The following is a 24280-nucleotide window of genomic DNA, read 5'->3' as shown; positions in this document are numbered from 1 at the left end:
AAATCTATCATTAACTGAACATAAAAACAAGTGTGTCCATCCACTGTCATCGATCCAACTCCATGGGTTTTACTGGTGAATCAATATTGTAGAAGATGAAGGTGTTTCCACGTTCACTACGGAGCCTCTGAACGTCCAAATGGGTCATATCTGATGACCATGAAAAGATGAAAAACTGTATTTTGCACCAATTTCTTACATGTATTGATAGGATTAACGGATCAACAGGTATTAAACAGTTTAAATCAGTAGATGGTTTTGGTCTTGGATGTTTGGATCTTTATGGATTAAAAGAATCATCTCCTGGCTACTTAGTAAAATGTTTTTTGTTTTTTTTTGTTAAAATATCAGTGTTAGTAAAAACAGCCTAATATTTCTGTTCTTGTGGATCATTTTATTCCAGGGGCCACATTCAGTCCACTGTGATCTGAAATAATACCAATAGAAATAAAGTATTAACAGTGAAAAAAATAAAATGACATCATTAAAATGTTTACATCTACAAACTAAAAAAAAACAAAACAACAACAATATTCTGCCAGCTACTATACATTATCTGTATTTGTAGATCCACTGTGAGTGTCTGTAAGTTGTAATTTACATGTGTAAATGATAAACTGAGGCATAATATTGATAATATTGTATCTGTTTTTCTTAAGACATTTCAGGCAGTTCATGCTATTCCCATTTTTAGAAGATACCTTCTGGATGTAAACATTTTCATAATGTAATTTGACTTTTTTCACTCATTATTTTAACATTATTTATAAGTTATTATGTTATTATTTTACTTTTCTAACCCTCATATTGTGTTAAAATGATTTTAACACCATTGATTGGAGGTTTTGGCCCCTGGGCTGTATATTTGACACCTGTGTTGTAGACTACGGCCCAATTCCAGTTCTCATTTTCACCCCTACCCCTTACCCCTCCCCTTTGGCCCCTGAACTTGGCACTACCCCTTAAAACAGAGCTGCAAGGGGTAGGGGCTGAAACATTCCCCTGTGAAATGGGACAACCCTTCCAGACCTGTTACATCATCAGCAATCATCGATGCCGCTATAAACAGAAGCGACAACTTTGCTTGCAAAAAAACTAACCATGCTGTCAGCAGCTGTAACCGTCTCTGTTCCATGGGCTTAGGTCATATTTTTGTGGCTATCAACCACAAACTGCAGAAATGTGACTTATAACACACTGAAACGGCATTAAACGGGCGATCAAATGATTAAGTTATTTACGAAGAAAATACATACATTTGTGTGTTTCTTTCATCACACTGCTTGCACTTTTTTATGCTGTGTTTGCATCCAGCTTGCTGATGATTCAAATAGAATTATGGGAAATTACTTATACCCTCTGTTTGTAGTGTGGTCCTGAAAAACCTCTGTTTCGAGCTGGGCCACCGCTAGCTATTGTGCTATCGCCCCATGAAAGCTAAACGTTGTGGGCCCTTCATAAAAGACAGTATATGTCGAGCTGTCGGGGGGGGTGTCTGTAAGTGCCGTAACTACTGCTTCTCTGCTAAATCTGTTACATGCATCTTGTTCTTTGTAACTAATGCCAGTACACACTGTCCTGTAACTAACTAACTAAATATAAATACAAATATTGTAACTGGCACAAACCGAAAGTGAAACTTAGCACGCTTTGGACGTCCGACCCCTGGCTTCTATCTATGTCAGAGCTTACATGAAATATTCAGAACTTCTAACCTGTATCCACTGGGCCCCTCTACTGCTTTATGCCCCCCCCAGGAATGCTGGGGCCCATGAATTTGTCATATTTACCCCCCTTTTATGGCACCCGAGGTTTCGAGGGCCAAACAGACCTCCCACATAGTCCTTCCCCTCTGACTCATTAAGAATCGAGACACCCCTACCCCTTCACATGAACACACAAAATGGAGGGGGAGGGGTAAAGGTAAGGGGGAGGGCCAAGGGGTGAAGGACTGGGCCTATGATAATGCCAGAAAATAAAGCCTGCTTTGGAATGCATGGTTAATTTAGAAGCAGCAAAAATAGTGATTCATGCAAAACTGTCAAAGATTCTTAGTAAAAACTCCGACTATATGGACCAACCATATACAGTCACTACTGTTGAAAATGGTAGTAAGTGTATATGGTGGGTCCTGTGGACATCCAGGGACAGGCACACAGAAAGTGAGGTTTCCCTGGAGATTGACTTCTCCTCTGTCACTTCTCCTCTGAGGACAACACAGTCCTAATCCACTGAGAAGGCTAGATACAGCTCCTCTACATCGCACCCGCTGCTGGGCCTATTGAAAGTGATATCTGAGATTACCTTTCATTCTGGCAGGCCGGCCTCCCTTAACCAGACCGCTGCCGAGTGTGTGTACCTGCTGCAGATTCGAGCAGACAGTCGCTCTCATTGAGCAGACAGCCTCCACTTCCCTCCTGCCATTTCCAGCCTGTTCTCCAGCCCAAACACGAGCAGACACATAGAACCAAGGACACTTTCCACAGCTGATAGCCTCTGGCTGTTTGCTCTGCTTCCTCCTGGGTTGCAAATTTTCTCATCTTCAGTACTGTACATATTATAAAGCAGGGGGAGAGCACTGTAAATGTTATGCCAGTGGTATTATGTGTGACCTGATATATATACTTCACCTCTCTCTGCACTGTGATTCCATTTCTAAGCCAAGTTTTCATATAATATGTGTTCAGATGGTATAACCTGAGGGCTGGGAGACGAGCATGCAATGTTTATTTTTCATACAGGAGATCAGAATCCTTTTATAGACACACGTTAACGTTTGCTTATTTTCATCCCTCTCTGTGATATTTTCTGTTCCCAGCCATAGCTTATTTGCTATGGAAACATAGTGATCTTACAATAATCATACAGTCATTGTCACTTATTCTACAAACATGTTGTTGTCAGTTGATTTAGGGTCAAAACACAGTATTCGAAATCTCTCTGACAGGACATTTTAGAGGCAATTTCACAGATTAGTGTTGATAAATGACCCACATTTTTACTTTTAAATTCATTTTTGCTTTTGTTGGACCATAAGGGATTATCCAAAACAAGGAGCTACTCTATATTGAAATAAATGTTGGAATGGCAATCAATTAAAGTTCGCTCTCTGACGAGACATTACTGTGTTTTGACCCTTTCTGTTGTTTTTACGTCTAATAGTCCAGCAGATGCTGTACGATCGGGGTTGTAACATTCGTCTGGTCCTAAATTTGCTTTCACACCGTACTTGGTCAAACAAATCGAACCTTATGAGTTACATGTTCCCCTCCTCAGCTGTGGTGGTGCTACAGCAACAATTACTGAAGGAGAAGACAAGACAGACAATGAACAAGAAACCTCACTCATCTATTGGTTAATGCAGGATGACTTCTGTTTACACAACATGGAAACAAAACAGCGTTTGTTTAGGGTGTGTTTACCCATAATGCTCAGTGTTGCAGTCCACCTGCTGCATTTGGTCCACGTGAAACAGAGCAAGACCTACATTTTGAGGCCAACCAGAGTTTGCTTCTTTGAATATCAGAGTCAGTCTTCCCCAAACGAACTAAACTCTCCAAGCAAATGAGTTGTAGTTGGATTAAACAGTGAAAGCATCTTTAAAGGGCAACCATTGGTCAATATTAATAAAACCTGTAAAAAGAACCTTTTAACTGCATTGGGCTTTTTGTTACATGTGGTTTAAAGAGGAAAAGTGTCCATGTTTCCCAACTTATATAGTGGTGAAGAAAAGTTTTCGGATGCCTCGTGTATTGGTGATATATTACATTAAGAATCACTCTTAAGTTGTTGAACTCTGCCAAGTATTGTTCTATCCTCCAAATCCACATGATCCTTTCTGCACATGCTCTGTTCTATTGAGGTCAAAACAAGATGTTTCAGCAGAGAATGAAACACATCCAAAGCATATGTTGAAACTGTCAAGAATTTAGTTTTTGTTGTTGTTGTTAACAATAATAATAATAATAATGATAATAATAATAATAATAATTATTATTATTATTATTATTATTATTATTATTATTATTATTATTATTATTACTAGCAGTATTATACCCATGGTGCCATTGTACGATATCGCCCTCCCGTGGTGCAACAGCGGCATTGCACCTGTACGCCCTCCCGTGTTGCAACATCGGGACACGCGTCAGACACAGAACGTCCATTATAGTAGGATAATAATAATACTTTGCATTTGTTTGTGTCTGTCTGATGCACCCACATCTTTTCAAATGCAAATTCAGATTTTTCCAAGTATTTCATGACAATTTTAAGGGTGTCCAAAAACTTTTTTCCACCACTGTGTATTAGTGAGGCTGCATCATCGGAACATGAACGGTTATGATGTCTGCTAATGTACAGCATATATTCATCCCAATTTAAGATCACAACATTAACATCTTTGTGTTTGAGATTAAGATTTTTTTATTTGTCAATATACAGACATGCATCACACACCGAAAGTAACCTTCTGCTTTTAACACATAACTAGAACATGCAGGAACACACCACACACACTGCAGACTAGGAGAAGTGGGTTTACCATATCAAGCACCCGGGGAGCAAATAGGGGGTCAACAACTTTTTCTGCCAATCCAGGGAATGGAACCGGTGACCCTTTGGTCACTAGCCCACTCTCCAGCCTTCTTGGTCAGAATCTCAGAGCAAACAAGCATTCCAATGTAGAATGACCTTGATTTGACTCCTTTAATAAGGTTTCCATATGACGGTGTACATAGCCAGTGAGAAATTGAAGCAAGGTTGGACTGGGAATTTGCTGTGAAGTGTGTTGGTATTTGGGCTGATTTTGGCAGATAGGACCTTCCTCCTGACCTTCTCCCATATGTTATGAAGAAACATTTCTGTCTCAGAGCAGCACTTTGGTTTGCTTGGATTTGGTTATACAGTATATGAAATGCAAAGTAAGCAAAAGGGAAACACACAAGTGTACCAGCTCCTTTGGATCTGATCTTGGATCAGCTAATCCAGTGGTTCCCAACCTTTTTTGGCCCATGACCCCATTTTAACATCACAAATTTCTGGCGACCCCAGACATTCAAAATGAAGAAAGTTTTTTGCTAAAATTATTATTTTTTGGATCATGTAATAGTTTACTACACTACTTTGTAAATAAAAATTAATTTTAGATGACATTTAGTCTATATAATGTATATTATTATGGATGGAGGCAGAAAAGCCAGGTGTAGATTACTGCACAAAGTGAGAATTTGATTTTCCTTGGTCAGGATATGTACAGTCAGTCCAGCTTGGATTTACAAGGCTGACAATTAATACTGAACACACAAGAACTCAAACTATGAATTATGAAAGAGCTGCAGCATCTGAAACTGACCACAATGAACATTTGAAAGATAAACAGTACCACAGTGCTTCAGTTTCAGCTTCGCAGTTTGTCATGTCTTATGCCACGTTTCCACTCGACTCGACTCGACTCGGACTTTTTGCGTTTCCATTATGAAAAAGGACCTGGAATCTGGTACCCGGTACTAGTTTTTTGGGATCACCTCCGTCAAGGTTCCAAGACTGGGGACCAGACACTAAAACATGACACGTAAACACTGCAGACCACTGATTGGTCAGAGAGTTGTTTCTGTGACCCGCCGTTTTACAACAAACAGATGCAGAAGTTTACAGTAAATATAGCAGTAGGTTAGTCCACATGATGATAACTTGCAAAACTACACCCTGGTCGATTGAGGAGATTCAGATGTAAAAATTCAGCATGAGCTTGACGAGACAACACACAACGAGCAAGTTTATCAGCAACTCTCTGAGCAGACGACATGGAAGTAACGCACCATATCACTATGACATCCAGGTACTGTAAAGTCGGTACTATCCTGTATTGGAAATGGTCTCCAGGAATAGGACCTGGTACCTGAGCCAAGTCAAGCCGGTTTCACGTAGTGGAAATGTGGCATTATACAGGGTGGGGAAGCAAAATTTACAATATTTTGAGGCAGGGATTGAAAGACAGTGTATGACCAATTAGTTTATTGAAAGTCATGAGAATTTATTTGCCACAAGAAAATTTACATCATAGAAAATGTTTTTATTCTATGTGTCCTCCTTCTTTCTCAATAACTGCCTTCACACACTTCCTGAAACTTGCGCAAGTGTTCCTCAAATATTCAGGTGACAACTTCTCCCATTCTTCTTTAATAGTATCTTCCAGACTTTCTCATAATAGTTTTGCTCATAGTCATTCTCTTCTTTCCATTATAAACAGTCTTTATGGACACTCCAACTATTTTTGAAATCTCCTTTGGTGTGACGAGTGCATTCAGCAAATCACACACTCTTTGACGTTTGCTTTCCTGATTACTCATATGGGCAAAAGTTTCTGAAAAGGTATGGATAATAGTGTTAGGTATGATTATGACATCAATATATGTTTGGTTTCAAAACAATTGACGTAGTGCCTGCTGAGAAAAAACTAAATGTTCATTGTAAATTTTGCTTCCCCACCCTGTATGTATTGGGATTGTCTCTCTCAACTCACCATATATTTTGTATTTGTACGGTTTTATTTATTTTTATCAATTACAGGAAATTTCAGGCAACCCCATTTGAATTCCAGGTGACCCCACGTGGGATCCCGACCCCACGGTTGAAAAACACTGAGCTAATCCTATTCAGAAATGAGACGACTGCCATCTAGATCTACTTTCTCTGCTCAACCTCCACGCTTTGTATTCATCTCAGAATCTGATTGAGTGGTTGGTTTTCATGGCCTTTAAGCGATCCACACACAGATATACAGTGGTTACACTCATGTCTGTGGTTCAGATCTTTCTCCTAGAGGCTGTTGTATATAACCATGTTGATTCTATAGTTAGCAGACTGTTTACAGAGGCTGGAAAAGCACTTCTGAGAAATGCAGCCTTTCAGCCTGGTTGTGTGCCCACTGGCCGTACAGATCCATCCAGTCCGTCCAAACAGATCTGAGTGAGTGCAGGGTAAGTCTTTTCCACTGTGTTTGAAGAGACTGGAGCCCAGATGGTTAGTAGTGCTGCCAGATCAATTACCAGAAGCACACCAGCAGAGAGAGTGGAGCAGAGCACTTAGTTTCCAGGCCCAATTGAACTCGTCCCTATTTGAACTTTTACATATCGACATCCCACACTGCGACTTAAAGGACCCACTAACTTAATGTCACATATGTGCCAGTGGAACAGTTTGCTAGGATATTGTTATTTTACCTTCCAGCTACATTTTGTACCGCTCGTTCCAAGTCGCCATCATGGCAATGGCATAAAGTAAATAAACAGCTGTGCATGTTGAGCAGAGTGGGATTAAGTATTTGCCAAAAGGAAGAGAAATAATGAAGGCATTTCCATTTAGAGAAAATTAACAACATGATATGGAACTGCTGTGGCTAAATATCTGACATAAATACATACATCAGTTCACCCTTTCACGCATGGGATTAACTGGTTATGCTAATCAAGTAGAAAACCAGATGGGTAATCTCAGTATGAATCATAATTAAGAAAATTCAAGCAATATGTGAAGAGTATATTTGGCAACATGCTCATCTGGAGTCAGGATGTGATTAGCTTAGCCTAGTTCAACATAAGCTGCAAGCCACGGCATACTGATGTGAAGAATAGAATAGAATAGAATAGAATAGAATAGAATAGAATAGAATAGAATAGAATAGAATAGAATAGACCTTTACTGTCACAGGAACAATGAAAATCAGTTTAGCAGCTCTGTTTTATTTAGTAGCCAAAACACTTAGCTCTGTGTTTTTCAACCTTGGGGTCGGGACCCCACGTGGGGTCGCCTGGAATTCAAATGGGGTCGCCTGAAATTTCTAGTAATTGATAAAACAAAAACAAACAAAAAAAAATCACCAATAAAAAATATATGGTGAGTTGAGAGAGACAATCCCAATACATATAAGACATGACAAACTGTGAAGCTGAAACTGAAGCACTGTGGTACTGTTTATCTTTCAAATGTTCATTGTGGTCAGTTTCAGATGCTGCAGCTTTTTCATAATTCATAGTTTGAGTTATTGTTTGTTCAGTATTAATTGTCAGCCCTGTAAATCCAAGCTGGACTGCCTGTACATATCCTGACCAAGCAAAATAAAATTCTCACTTTGTGCAGTAATCTACACCTGGCTTTTCTGCCTCTGTTCATAATAATATACATTATATAGACTAAAGGTCATCTAAAATTAATGTTTATTTGCAACATATACTATTATTATCAACACATGATTATGATTAATAATAATAATAATAATAATAATAATAATAATAATAATAATAATAATAATAATAATAATAACAATAATAATAATAATAATGATAATAATACATAAACTATTACATGATCAAAAACAAATTCCTTTTAGCAAAAAAAAAAGTCTCCATTTTGAATGTCTAGGGTTGCCAGAAATGTGTGATGTTAAAATGGGTTAACGAGCCAAGACTATTTTTTGCAGACATCCTGCAAACTTTTAATGCTGAGGTCCATTTATAAAGTCTGTATAAAGTCTTTGATTTGAATATTTAACATTTGAAGCAGTTTGTTTCTTTGTTTTACATTCATTCTGTATTTCTGAGAGTGTCTGAATATCACTCGAGGCCATGTGGCAACACAGCAAAAATCAGCCAATCATAAGAGAACAAGAAAATTAAAACAATTCTGATTGGCTATGGACTCTGAAAATTACAATCCAGGGTGAATCTTTAATGTTCCAATGAGAATATTCACACAGAGATGATTTAAATACAGTAAAAGTAACTTCAATAAACATTCATTAGTGAAGTACAGGACACAGAATTAGTATTACTATAATTTCAATTGTATTTATTCAGACGTTTTTGCTTGAATTAATGTTTAAGCAGCTCTGTCTCTACAGTAATTTAAAGCACAGCGGCGCCCCCTATGGATATTCTTTCCCATTTATTACATGCATTTTAGTGGTTTAATGTTTTCAGCATTAAACATTAAAATGGATGAAACTTTGAAAACTTAACCCATAAAAACCCAAACAACCACTGTCGACCAAAAGCATCTACTGATGTAAAATATTTAATACCTGTCGATCCACTAATTCTATCAATCCATGTAAATAATTAGTGTAAAATGGAGTTTGTCATCTTTTCATGGTCATCAGATATGACCCATTTGGATGTTCAGAGGCTCTGTAGTTACTGTGGAAACACCATCATCTTCTACAACATTGATTCACCAGTAAAACCCATGGAGTTGGATCAATGACAGTGGATGGAGACACTGTGTTTATGTTCAGTTAATGATAGATTTGACTGAAAAAGTCACTTCTTCATCAGTTTTCTCTGTTTTGATATAATAACCTTTGAATTTACCCTGAGCTTTCATGAACATTTACATGGTCTATGAATTAAATAAAGGAAAAATACATGATTTATTTATATATATTTATTAGATTAATATTACATATTTATTTGGGAACTGCCACAAAAATAGGGCTGGGTCTTTATGGGTTACCCAGCTATTTCATCCTCATTTCCTGCTCCTGCTCCCTAATGCACACATATATATACTAATGATCACTCGAAGAACAGACAGAAACAACAAAAAAAAGAAAGGGTTTTTTTAAGATTTTTTTTTATGATTTGTCATCCAACCCTTAATAACAGTTTGTAACCATATTGTGCTTCATATTTGAGTGTTGGCTTCAGGGGGAAAAAGGGGGTATTTGCAAACAAAACATCAGAGTTTTGACCAAAGAAAAAGAAGAAAAGACCAGAAACATTTAATCCCTTTCTGAATTTGGCTTTCTGTGCAGGCAAAACAAATTAGACATATGTTACCCAATGAGCTTTGGAGGTATTGGAAGGCAGATTTAATGTTGGATAAGGTTCTTATGCAAACCAGGCTTAGCTACTTTGTGATTCAGCTGTAAAATAAACTTTTTTCATATCCAACAGTGGGCGATCATTTCAATGTTCTTGATATCACACATATTTTCTGTCTGCCTGGAAAAACTGCATGCTACATACAACGTTAATAGCCGTAATGCATCATTTGGACTTGACAGGTTTGGTGATGAGCATTAATGATTACTTGGACAGCTGCTGAGATCCTGGCTCTCAACTCCTACTATCCAGTCTGCGCTAGGTTTCCTGGAATAAAACTCCTCAGTTTAGGAAGAGTGGAGGAGGTTGCTAATGCGTTTTAATAGTAATCCTAATCATATTCTTTTAGCCAATTTAAAAATTTAGATTTTTCACTGACTTTTAAAAAAATATATATTTACTGAATTTACAACAGTCTTAAATGCTTCAGTGTTTCAGTTCAGTTAAGACTGCCATTATAACAGGCCGTCTAAGTGTCTTCATGTTTTCTTTGCAATAAAAGTGTCAGAAAATGTCTTTTTTGCCAATTCTTTTGCAAATTTGTTTCCAGGAAGAACTTAACTTTCAATATCTGGCAATTAATTATCATTATTATAAATACAGTCTACTCTCGTTAAACCGCCCGCTGTTATACCGCCATTTTCACTCACCGCCGACCAAAACCATTGCACAAAAATCCCCAATGCATTATTCCATTAGCTACCGCCATTTCCGCCTATCGCCATCCGCCAGCCCAGTTCCATGCACAAACAACACTTATACCATTGATTTCCCGACCGTTATACCGCCAGCGTGATTGCCATCGAGTACACATAAATTTTAACAATGCACTGAAACAAACTCGCCAGACGCTGATCGCGACAAGCTACGAGTAGGTCTGCGGAATGGCCACCGTTCATTTATCGCAGAACACTCAGTAGGTCAGGATGTCGGGAAGAGGACGTGGGATTAAGCCAAAGCCTCAAGATGATGGGGTGTCATTTCCCGACACGGTATAATAATGCTTAAAATGTTTCCCCACTTTAAATGATCCCTTACAACATAACAGAATCAAGATTTATTTAGAAACGCAATTAGAACGGGTTAACGGAGGCAGCATAGACATCATATAGTAAAGACATGCACATTATGGACGCAACCCGCTGTAATGCCATTTTCGCTATACCGCCAATTTGGCCGTGAACGGAAGTTGGCGGTATAACGAGAGTAGACTGTAATAAATACTGAAAACAGTGTTCTAGTGAAAAAAGCAAAGAAAAAAAATGGGATTTGAAGTATTTAGTATGTTTATTATGAAAAACAACTGTAAATGTCCATAACGAAACTTTTTGAGATTGTAAAAATAAACTTTCAACTATTTTACACCTGCCCAAACATGCTTTTTGGTCTTGAACATTCAGTATATGTGTTATGGCTTCATATTTGTAGTTATTTCCAGCTGTTTTTTGTTTTTGTTTTTTTGCCTGTGTGGAAGTCTCTGTAACAGTTTCTTTCTCCTTGTAATAGAGTTCCACATTGCTGCTGTAAAGTGTTATATAGTGTTGGGAAACTCAGGATCTCACCTTTCCGATGTTGTTTGAATTTTGTGGATAGCACAAACGGTTCAGGAGTTACAGTAATTTCAGTGCTGTAAAGTGCAAAATGCAGCGCCGGAGAGATTGGAGTCGTTAAAGGGTTAATGTACCGTCACATAAACCAAACACCTTAACTGACCTTAACCATAACTTACCCAAAGTCTGCAGACACATAGAGTTGTGATTCTAAGATTCAGCACCTTGACCTAAAACTCACACTTCTTTTGAAGCCTTTCTTCTTCTTGCTGTTCTGGTCACACTTCAGACTTTGATATTATTATCATTTCATATCAACCACACTCCCCTGACAAGAGTTCAAACCCCCATAATGCTTTGTACCTTCGCCTGAGGTATTTGATCTTCTATGCCCTTACAAACCTACATCCCTGATTTTCAAGTAGCCAATGCAACAGAGTAGAACCTCTGACCTCGTCTGGATTCCACATATACAGACAGACGCAAGGAAGATTTTTCAGTACCCTCTATTTCTACCCACGACTACTTTTACTCTACAAAAGTATAAAGGATCATCCAACCACTGATAGTTTGCCTAAAGCAGTCAAACTATTTTACGGTAAATATTTCACTTCAAAGCATGGGAATAAATGCCTTCTTAAGCAAAGGAATGGTTTACTTAATACCTACAAATAGACTGGGATCTGTTGTGTTCAAATGTGTATTTCTTTTCCAAGGTCCCAAAGTTGCTGTTCATTTTAGCCCCATTAAAGTCCATTTATGTTCAACATTAAATACATACGTATATAGAAGGAGCGTTCTGTCCATTATGTCATTTTTTTCTGTCCATCATCTGGGAGCTCAAGGAAAAAAACCCAAACAGAGGAGACAGAGCAGTACCACTGGAAATCATGGGGATGGTGTTGAGATTCAAAGAGAATAATTTCCAGCAATGGTGGAACTTTTTGAAAAGCAAACTGCGTGAGTTGATGAAAAACTACTGGCAAATTTACGACAAATAACATTCTCAATATCAACATTAGTAATACCTCCTCTGTAATGTTCTTCTTCTTCTTCTGTCAAAAATCTTTAGTCCTGTTCGTAGTACTGGGCCAAAAAGTTCATTCAGAGCCTGTGGTGGATTGATCACCAAATGCTTATTTTAAAACAGTGGATGCATCAAATGCTGTGTTTCCACTTTGTGGTACCAACTTGACTCAACTCGGCCTTTCTGCGTTTCCACTACATAAAAAAACCTGGAATCTGGTACCTGGGACTACTTTTTTAGACCTTGCGAGGCCAAGGCTCCGAAACAGGTGAAAAGATACTAAAATGTTATGTGTAAACAATGCAGACCCCTGATTGGTTAGAGTTGGCTCTGCGTCATTGCATTATCAATGCACGACATGCCATTAAGGACAAAAAAACACATTCAAAAGTTTACAGTAAATATAGTTTTAGGCTAATCCATGATGACGGCCCGCAAAACAACACCGTGGTCGGTTGAGGAGGTTCAGACATTTCTGTCCTTGGTGGCCAATGAAAAGATTCAACGTGAGCAACACACAACGAGCACGTTCATCAGCAACTCTTTGAGCAGACATCACAGAAGTTACGCACAGTGTTGCTATGACATCCAGGTACTCTAAAGTCGGTAGTATCCTGTAATGGAAACGGTCTCCAGGAATAGTATCTGGTACCTAAGTGGAGTCGAGCTGAACTGGTACCACATAGTGGAAATGTGGCAAAAGTATAAAGGCAGTGACTTTTGACAATGTTTGGAACTGACGTGCCTATCTACAGTGTTAGGAGTAACGTGTTACAAATGGATTACTTTTTGCTGTATCGCAGTAGTGTAAGGCATTACTAACCAATATTCTGTAATATTTTACTCATGTTCAGTAGTGCTTGCGTTGCAACACATTTTTCGCCCATAATTTAACGGCTCAAACACAAAAAACAAAAAACCAGCAAGACCATGAGACCTTCAGGAATTAAAAATGCAACAGGAAAGTTCTATTTCCTGTTGGTGTTCAGCCAGTAGGTGAAGACGGCAGAAGACAGTCCATTGGTCACATGGACGTATGCTCATTACTAACACTAACCTTTCTTTACTAGTTAGCATGATCCTTGTGATCAGCAATGACAAGGTAAGCTAACGTTTCTATGACTAGTAAAAATTCTTTATCAATTGTGGATTTATCTACCAGTGTCCTCGGTGCTGCACCCTGTTTGAATATATTAAATGTAGAAAAAAATGCAAGCGTTCCTGCTGGGATTCAAACATCGTAGGCTGTAGCGTTACTGAACTATCTGTCCAAATGTCCTTCAGGGACATTTGTGCTCCAAGGCTCCATTTATGATGAATCTGTATGAAACTCAAAAGTAATACAAAGTCATGTACAATTCTGAGACAGTAATATTGTAAGGTAAGGAATTACTTTGAAATAACAGTAACAAGTAATCTGTAACTTGCACAACACTGCCTATCTACATATGTAAAGTGAGCATAAATAAGCCTTTAGTGGACAGCCAAGTCAGTATAAGGACCATTAGCATGTTGGGTTGGTCTGAACTGAGGCTGGCTAAGAAATATGTGTTGAGTGTCTTTCATAACTTCTTTGTTTTTTTCTGAGACATTTCATTTTTCCTCACTGTTTTGAATAAACACTGCAGTAGAGAGACTTAAGAGATGGAGGGAGACAGCGATATCTGCTCTGCATTGTCTAGGCAAACAGCAGCAAGGTTCAGATAGGGATCAGAGACGAGGATTGGACGAGGTAGGTATGACTGAAGACAAAGTGCTTTAATCACTTCCCCCAGGCCACCGTATAGTGTCGGCGATTATCATCAGAGAACATCTGAAATATGTGTGTGCTTGCCCCGAGGCTTATCACACTTAGGGAGAAATCTGTCTTTTTTGAGCCTCGCTGACCTTGAGTGACTGTGTGGTTCCACGGAGGGACTCCAACGGTTTCAATGAATCGCTCATTCTCATCCAGGCCTGTTTTCTTCTTCTCCACAATCCCTCAGAGACAAAAGGTTTGTAAGAGGCAGATGGGCCAAAGGCAATCAGGCTGCTGACATTTAGGACACTGACATTTACTTTTCAGTTAGTTTACACACAAATGCCTTCTCATTTATGATCGTGGGCACTAATATAGGCTTCAACATAACCATACTTGTCTCAGAATCTATCATTCCCATTAGCATTTATTAGCATCCAGTGATATGGCAACATTGCAAAAAAGTAATATAAGTATTAGAATTATACAGTTGAAGAACACATAAAAAACCTAAGCATTATATAATTAGAATGCAATATGTTATAATCACGATAACTATGTTTTGTAACTGGAATGTAATATAGCAGTTATATAGTAGTTGTGATTTCTGTATTTTACTGATTTGCTCTAAGATGTGTTAGAAAGTCACAAGCTTAAAAGGGTGGAATGGAAACACAGACTAAGGGACACAGATGGGTTAGTTTAGTTAGAAGTGTGGAATGTTTATTGTAGTGCTGGGCAACAACTGAAATTCTTAATCCCAATTAATTGCGTGGATTTCTGTGAATAATCATGATTAATTGCATAATTATATGCCGGGGGGGTGGTGCCGGCATCTACAGTGTGTATTGCCTTTAAGTGATATTTCAGACTCGAAGTACTCCGGTGATAAAAAACAATTCCACACTGCAGTGCTTACAAACAACTGTGTCCTTCTCAGCTCCACCATCTGAAGACATTTAAAATTAAAATATCCATGGAAAAGACCAGTACTTTTCTCCATGTTTATGTCCCCATCAGTTTATTTCCGGTTGTGAGTGATTGACAGGAGTCTTAAGCTCACCCCAAATGCTGTCATTGGTTGAGGCACGTGATGACGCCGATTGGTAAACCAACCCTGATCAACATCCCTTTGTTCCTGTGACCCATGGTTTACCTATGTGTATTAACAGAGCGAAAGCAACAGACTTTCAAAATAATATCTGATGTTCAGTTGTTAAAAGCAAGCAAAGGGGGCCCTCTAGTGGTCGGAATAAGTTGCACTAACGTATGTTTTGTACTTGCGGTGTTACCGTAGCCAGTTCGGACATAAGAAGACATTTCTTTCACTCTGTTTGTATGGTGAAAAATATGAATGAATGGTGTAAAATATCTCTGATGTGAACCTTTGTTGCTGGATAAAAAGACATAAATCTTAAATTAGTCTTAATCTTACATTAATCCTAATCGTTAGAGTGTCTTTGGATTTTCCATTCAAGTTAGCATCGAGCTAGCAATCTTTTTCCCATTCATTTAAATGTATAACCCCATGTAAATGTAGTAAGGTAATGAACATAACTGAGACATATTTTGTATGTATGTTGCAGTTTTACAGTGAGTCTCAAGTAAAAGATTTGGAGAGAAGTTTTTGGCGTCCGGCTTTTCTTGGGAAACCTGTTGTCTATCTGCCGAGCTAATCGCTACACGCACACAAGTAGGGCCAGAATAATATGAGTTAGAATAAAACGGCATTAACGTGACATTAAAAAAAATTGTCGGCGTTATTTAATGAATGCGTTAACGCGGTAATAATGCATTAACTTACCCAGCCGTAGTTTATTGTTTTATTATATGTAAGGAGAAGAGTTTAAGAGGTCTGTGAGGTAAGGACAGCTGTAAGGTGTGTGTGTGGGGGTGCAATGTTATTGGTTGAGGCCAGAAAGAGACAACACCCCATGTATGACTATAAAGGATGAGGAAAAAGGTTTCTCTGGGTTCTTGAGGACAGGGTGCCAAGGTTATTATCGTTAACGAAAACGAACGAAATGACGAAAACTAAAATTGAAAAAACATTTTCGTTAACTGAAATAAATAAAAACTCTAATTAAAAGAAAAAAAACGATAACTAACTGAAACTGTATTGTGAGCTTACAAAACTAACTAAAACGTATAAAAATTATGGATACAATTCCCTTCGTTTTCGTTTCTGTCAATGTCGGATTGATATGAAATTAATTTATTTCACTTCAGCAGTTTGAGCTGGTGACACCATACAACACTACACAGTCTGTCATGTCTGGTCACTGGTGGTTTCCAGTGGTCTTCTGGTCCCCACTCTACCTGGAACATACAGACTAAAGCTGGGACAAAGCAGCACAGTCCTGTCTGGGGTTTACTGTAGTGATACATGGGTCGGGTTTTTTTTTTTTTTTTTTTCTTTTTTTTTTTTGGCGTACCGTGTGTGTGCGCGTGAGTGACAGACAGAGCAGAGCTAAAGTACAGAGTCAAACAGGACTAGCATCCAGGTTAAAACTGGAGAGTTTATCACCATGAAAAGGCCTTCCAAGCCCTGAACTGCACAGTTTAGAAGAGGAGAAATGAGGAGGATCAAAACTAATCCAATTACAGAGGTATGGAACCTGTTAGAATGTTAAAAAAACGTTTGATGTTACTAGCTACAGCTAGCTGAACTGAACTGAAGCAAAGTTGGCTAATAATGGAACTGGAGATGATTAAGAGATGAGATATCTGCTAAGGTGTGGTTTACTGATGAGGAACTGGGTTAGATATGTTTATAAGTGGTTTATATATGTTTCTGTCTGCTTTAACTGCTGGTTAGCTGGTTTATAATAGGTTCCTATCTGCTTTAACTGCTGGTTTATAATATGTTCCTATCTGCTTTAACCGCTGGTTAGCTGGTTTATATATGTTTCTATCTGCTTTAACTGCTGGTTAGCTGGTTTATAATATGTTTCTATCTGCTTTAACTGCTGGTTAGCTGGTTTATATATGTTTCTATCTGCTTTAACTGCTGGTTAGCTGGTTTATATATGTTTCTATCTGCTTTAACTGCTGGTTAGCTGGTTTATATATGTTTCTATCTGCTTTAACCGCTGCCTGCTTTGTGCATCTCCTCTCATGCTTTGCACATCTTCGCATTGTTTCACGTAAGTGATGTTGTGTATGGATTGCACCCCACCTCAACCTGCTATAGGGAATTTATACATTGTACGGTACATTGTGTCTCTGCTCAGTCCATGAGCCGCCCTAACCCGACCCCCAAATAAAGTGTCCAGGGTAGCCCATATCCACGCCTCACTAATTTCTTTGAATAGGATGATGAGGAAGATAAAATATATGAAATAACTAAAACTAATACTAAAACTAAACTAAACTAAACTAAAACTAAGCATTCAGAAAAAAACGATAACTAATAAAAACTAACAAACCTGCTCTAAAAACTAATTAAAACTAACTGAATAAGAGAAAAAAAAGTCAAAACTAATTAAAACTAAACTATAATTAAAAATCCAAAACTATTATAACCTTGCAGGGTGCCAGAGAGATGGGTTCTATGTTTGGGGATTTTATGTCTGTGGGCCTGGAAAACTGATTCTCTGTAACCTTTGGAGACCACAGATCTGTGTAAGTTTGATTAATGTTCATTAAATGACTGATTCATTAATATTCTTAAATCCTGTTTCAGGTCGGTTTTATGATCAAGGTAATAACCAATGAAACAAACGAAAGAGATAGAGAATTGGAGTCAGATTTGTAAGTAGAATCCCAACATAAGGAAAGAAGAAACACATTTGTGATACTTCGCCCTCTACTTGCATTAAACCAAGGAAAACAATCAGTTTATGTGCATGTAACAGCACTACATCCAGAGCTGTCATTTATTCATCTAATACAGGGTTCCTACAGGGTTTTACAAGTTAAATTTAAGACTTTTTAAGACTACTTAGAACAGAATTTAATGTCCATTTCACAGCCTATTTCATGGCCATACTGGGAAAAAAATGTGTGACTCCTAGAATTTAGGAACATTTCTTTATTTACTCCAAGTCTCTGAGTCCTTTCTCACTGAGGGCTACAAAGTTAGTGATAATCTGTTCTTAATTTCAGTATATAAATATTCAGTTTGGAACAGGTGGAACTGAATAGACTATTGTTACTTTCTTTGATGCTTGGATATGTTCCAGACATATATAAACACAACAAGTTTATGGCAACATAACTTAAGACCTAACATATCAAATTTAATAAATTTTAAAGACTTTAAGGTATTAAATGCAGATTTGTAAACTCAAGACTTTTAAGACTTCTTAAGACCCAGCGGGAACCCTGTAATAAATACAATCATGTGAACTCAGTCCTTGTCAAGTATTAAAACAGACAATAAATACCAGCTAAAATGTTCACTGCAAAAGGATGCAAAAGTAAACAGCTAGTTAAAAAAAGGGAGTTATGTGGCCTATGTTTCCAAAAATTCACTTGGAGCAAATATTCAAGGCTGCGCTGCATCATCAGCAGGTGGCGCTGTGGACAACAGCGCTCCAACAAACAGACAAGAATAAGCATTCTGTTGTTGTTTTCTGTATTGACCTGTTTAACCCTGACCATATTTTCAGGGGAAAAACACCTAAAAAGACATACCCAAAGTAAATGAAGAATTACTCCACAATAATAAGGTTCATATGGATGTTCTTGGTGTCTATGGACATTTAGAGACCTCACAGAATCTATTCCCATTGTCTAAAATATTGTATCTATTACTATGCCTGAGTAAACTGAAACAAACTAAAAGAGAATTTGGAATTTTTTATCCTCGCTTGTTTTTTTTGGCTGGATTGACGATGATATGCATAAATTAATTGTTCGTGTCGGAGATTTTTAATAGCGTATATTTCACCCCACAAAGATTACAAATCATGTTTGAACATTAAAGTTTGCACTAAAATACACTTTTGATGTACTTTTATTAACATTAGGGTCTAAACTTTGAGCAAAAGTTGAAACAAACATCCATTGTCCTGATTTATTATATTTTTATAGTAGATGAATATTAATATAATTTTTTAGGCCCTCAGGCTGGCCGATAGGACTAAAGGGGTTATTAATGGCTATGAAAAACATGGTGTCCCTGTTAGTATACTATACCCAAAAAACTAGCTTAAAGCTGCTGGAGACTTTCATCACTAGGTTTTCATCAAATCTGTCAAACCCGAGTCATAGCTTAAATATTTTGAATCTGTTAGTCTTTCTGTGATTACTCACCTAAATCTCTTTCCTTACGGTGAACAATTTTGAAGTGTACTCCACCATAAACAAACCATTTGCTACATCTGTCTGTCTGTCTGTCTGTTTGTTTGTTTTTTGTCTGTTAGCAAGATAACTCAAAAAGTTATGGACGGATTTTGATGAAATGTTCAGGAAATGTTGATACAGGCACAAGGAACAAATGATTACATTTTGGTGGTGATTGGGAGGGGGGGGACGACGACGACGACTGATCTACCTTGGCCAAGGTCTGCGCTGTCCGAGTGCTTTTCTAGTTTACAAGTAGAACCGGTAGGTAACTCGGGCATCTTTGGAATTTTGTCGCGACCTGCATTGTGGGAAGTGGAGCTCCAGCTGTTTCTGCATCGTGTTTCCTGCCACAACAGCCATAATGCAGCTGCACAAACCTCCGCTTCCTGCAATGCACAAAAATTCCAAAGATGCCCGAGTTACCTACCGGTTCTGTTTGTAAACAAATGGATTGTTTATGGTGGAGTACACTTCGAAATTATTCACCGTAAGGAAAGAGATTCAGGTGAGTAATCATAGAAATACTTACGGATTCGTGATACTAAAGCTATGACTGGGGTTTTACAGATTTGATGAAAAGTTGGTGACGAGAGCCTCCCGCAGCTTTAAGTGAGAAAATAAGCTTATCTGCAAATACAAATTTCTATAAATATTTTATGGTGTAAAATTTAGCCACAGATCATGTTCTTGGCCCTTGGAGGGTTAAGATAAACGGAAATTCCTATAAAAAAAAAAAAAAAAAATCATTTAAATTTGAGCAGCCTCATCGTTCATTTAAATTGTACAGTGCTTTTCAACAGCTGTGGATTTGCAGATGACCAAAGCATACAGTTGTAATAGAGTCTAGTCGGACTAGTCAGTGAGTAGACGATGGGCTGTAAACCTCCATGTAGGCGCTCATGTACTGTCTTTAAGTAGCTGCCTATTAAGCAGCCATTGTGAGTGAGCTGCTCGAGTCTGGCTGAATATGACCAGTGGATAGGAACATCGCTGATGGAGCAAGGAGAGCACATTAGAGCGCGTGGGTATTCTTAACTGTCCATAAAGTGAGGTGGTGCCATTTGAATAGCACTTGGGGTAATTACGGTCGGCAGCTCATCCACCGTCAGCTTTGTGGCTGATTCTGTCTCCTTCTTTCAATTTCCTGCCTCGTTGAGGATGCCAGGAGATATGTGGGAAGGATGGGGCCTGTGAAGCAACGCAGGAAAGCACTTTATAATTAAAAGTGTTTGGAAAGTGAGGTAAGGAAGGGACACTATTACTTTGACTTGCCTTGGGAAAAACACAAAAAACAACAATTAAAGACGTGGAATTATACATGGGTCTCTTTAGCAGTGTTAGCTCAGTTTACTTCGACAACACATGGCAGTTGGTGCAGATTAGGTGAGAAAAGGAATGAAATAAAGGGGAGACATGGGACTGCAGCTATTGATTATTTTTGTAGTCCATCAACTGTTGTCTTCGATTTGATTCCATTACATGATTATTTGAATAGGTGAAAAAAACACAAAAAAGTGTCTGTTTGATACAAAATGAAACAATTTGTCCGTTAGTGCAGGATCAGCTGAACCAACAACCACAAAAAGTATAAAAGTATAACGACATATAAAAAATATCTATATAGAAATAACAACAGTAAAAAAGTACACATATATAAAAATATCTATACATAAACAACAACAAACAAGTCAAATGACATCTACAAGCAATATGTGCACTGCAGTTTTCAACACATTTGTTTCCAACTTATAAACAGTTTAAGAAGGAACTAACATACAACTTTAAAAAAAATTAAGTCAAATATTAATAAATAATAATAATATGTTTGTGTTAAAGCTTAAAAGTTTAGAGGAGTAAGTGATGGTTCCAATGAAGAAAAGTGAACATTTACACATTTTCCGCCTTTTGTCCTTGTTTCATGTTGTTTGTGTTAATCCTGGCATCATGTGCGTTACTAAAAGTGTCCGTATAAAACAGTGGAACCAATGTTCAGCGGCAGCGAAATTAACAAAATGAAGCTTTGATTCAGGAAATGTGCAATTGAATACTTTTTAAAAATTGATTTGATTGAGTTGATTAATAGTTTCATCTCTACTCTGTGTTGTGTGTTTTTTTTTGTTTTTTTTTGGGGGGGGGGGGGGGGGGTGGCTGAGATGCACCTTACGTCTTTCTCACAGGCCTTTTTTTTTTTATTAAAGAAGGTTAAAAGTTCAATATGTATTTTTATTGGAATCTGTGATCTGAGAGCTGGTTGGAAGTGCAACACTAAATGCTGTTAACTTAGAAACATTATTGTAGAGCAGGAAATGGATTTTCAGGGAAAAACTGACCTGTGATCTCCACATAGAAATCATCAGTCGCTTTTCCTTTGACCCTCAGACTGCGCGAATATAACTTGTGCATAAAAATTTACCTAATGGAAAAATGACAATTTCGCCAAAACTTGTTTTTCGATAAAAAGTTTTTGCGCTGACTAGAGTTGTTTTTTTGGGGCGTAGTACAAATGGTATATCACACAGAACTGCAATGGAAAGACCTATTTTCGCAACTAGAGTCACATGAATAAAAAAAAAAAAAAAAAAGAATGTTGACAGATGTTACAACAAACGAAGAAGAGTTTTAAAAGAAACATGGACACACAAGGAAACCAAATAATTTTTTTTATTTAGTATGGGATAGAGGGGTAATATATAATAATAATGAATATATCTGTAAATCAACATGATATTTACATTCGTCGCCATGTTTATGGAATTACTTCTCGTGTCATCTCGCGATAATAGATAAACAAATCATCGCGTTTGTGATTTAATGGAAAAACTGACATTACCCACTTCTGTTTTTTCGACATTTAGTAAATATTGGTAAAGTTTTGCACAGATGTCCAATGGAAAAGCAACTATTGATCAGGCTGGTAGACTAAAAATGGAGTTAGGCAGCACATCTCAAACACAAAGCCAACACAAATATCCAAATCTTGCATAATGAACCTTTAACCCTTTAAACCCTAAGCCTCAAATGGCCCGTTTGGACTTTGTTTCTTATTTTGACTATAAAAAGGTTAGAAAATACGCCGTGAGTCCTTTTGCCCGTTTTTCCAGAGCACTTGGAACTTTCAGAATCTAGCAGTCATTTACAATTTACTGCATGTTATCATTCTGCTAAAATGGCTTCTTCTCCAGCTTCTAGTACAAGCGTGAGTGAAATTACAGTAATGACCCAATAAAACCTATAAAGTGCAATGTCTCAGGATTCAAAAACTGTTGGAATTTTTCTAGTTGCACAACCAGTTAAAGAGTTACAGCCATCCAGAATGCATATGCGCAGGGTGTGTCAGCGGTGACGCGTCAGGTTTTAAAGAGTGAACATCGCTGTTAATTTTCAATCAGGTGAGAAACTAAATATCATGAGAAAAGTTCATTAAAATTTGACTTTTACAGCTGGACGTTCCTGAAATAAATTAAGTGACTTTATACTTAGCATCCCTTTACTTCATTATAAACTTATAAGATGAACATTGTATGTTAAAAAAAAAAAGAGGTGCTTAGGCCTTCGGTACACAGATCTGTCATTCTATGTGCAGATGCAGTGATATTTCTGCTAAGAACTACAGGTGATTCAGATGGGATTTGAGGCTCAGCAGGACACAATATGACAGATGATCCTCTCGGTGCAGAGCTTTGAAGTGCGCCGCCGTGGACACCCACCCAGACGTGTAACACATCGAATATCATATCCACCTACAACCATGGTGTTGTTGTTTGTTGTACAAGTTTCACTTCATTAAAAAAGACTGAAAGTGAAGATGCATCCATTCATTTTTAGGGTTCATTGGTTGTAATGAGCACAACTTCTTACATTTGGGCAATTTTTATCCATTGCAGACATTTATGGTAGTTTTAAAAATCATCACTGGCAGACCCCTTTTGGTGGATTTTCTCACTCAGGACAAGGCGACTGGCCTTTAATGGAATAACGTACAGTTCTGTGCAAAACACAAACACAGACTGCAGTGCATTGTGGGCTCTGCTGAGAAGGTGATCAGCCTCCCATCCCTCCAAGACCTGTACACCTCCAAGACTCTAGGGCAGGGGTGTCAAACTCATTTTAGTTCAGGGGCCACATTCAGCTAAATTTGATCTGCAGTGGGCCGAACCAGTAAAATAATAACATAATAATATATAAATAATGTCAACTCCAAAACTTTTCCGTATATTTTACAGTGAAAAAAAGTTAAATTAAATGATGAAAATGTTTACATCTACAAACTGTCCTTTCAAACAATGTGAATTACTTGAACAAACTGAAAGAATAAGTGTAATTTTAACAATATTATACTTCAGTTTATCATTTCCACATGTTCAGTATAACATACAGATCACAGTGGATCTACAAATACACACAACATTTAGTGTCAGGCAGAATGTTGTTAAAATTGCACTTAATGTTCTTAAGACATTTCAGGTTGTTCATATTTGTTCAGGTTATTCACATTTTTTGTGAAATTATACTTTGTTTTAGTGTAAATAGATGAAAATATTTACATTTACATAGAGAAAAATGTGGAGTTGTGAGTATTTATAGATTATTATGATAGAATTTTACTGGTCTAACCCACTGGAGATTGAATTGGTCTGTATGCTGAACCTGAACTAAAATGATTGTTAATTTCTCAATATCTCTTTTTGCATTTCACAAATTCATACCAAGGGCCAGCCAGGACCTTTGGCGGGCCGGATTGTTTGACACCTGTGTTCTAGGAGCCACATTCAGCCCAATTTAATCTGCAGTG

General features: G+C 37.7%; 1 long non-coding RNA gene across 1 annotated transcript; it reads right to left on the bottom strand.

The window, feature by feature from the left end:
- Window positions 1-6257: 6257 nt before the first annotated feature.
- On the bottom strand, window positions 6258-22709 carry LOC115428505 (uncharacterized). Its single transcript, XR_003936631.1, has 3 exons — window positions 22479-22709; window positions 18137-18138; window positions 6258-6268 (listed from the first exon to the last, which is right to left on the bottom strand). It is a non-coding gene; the product is annotated as an uncharacterized LOC115428505 (long non-coding RNA).
- Between the last annotated feature and the right edge of the window lie 1571 nt (window positions 22710-24280).

The sequence above is a fragment of the Sphaeramia orbicularis genome, chromosome 11 (assembly GCF_902148855.1).
Source record: "Sphaeramia orbicularis chromosome 11, fSphaOr1.1, whole genome shotgun sequence".
Taxonomy (NCBI): Eukaryota; Metazoa; Chordata; class Actinopteri; order Kurtiformes; family Apogonidae; genus Sphaeramia; species Sphaeramia orbicularis.
Note: the sequence above shows the minus strand (reverse complement) of the source record. Positions and strands in the feature narration are given on the sequence as shown.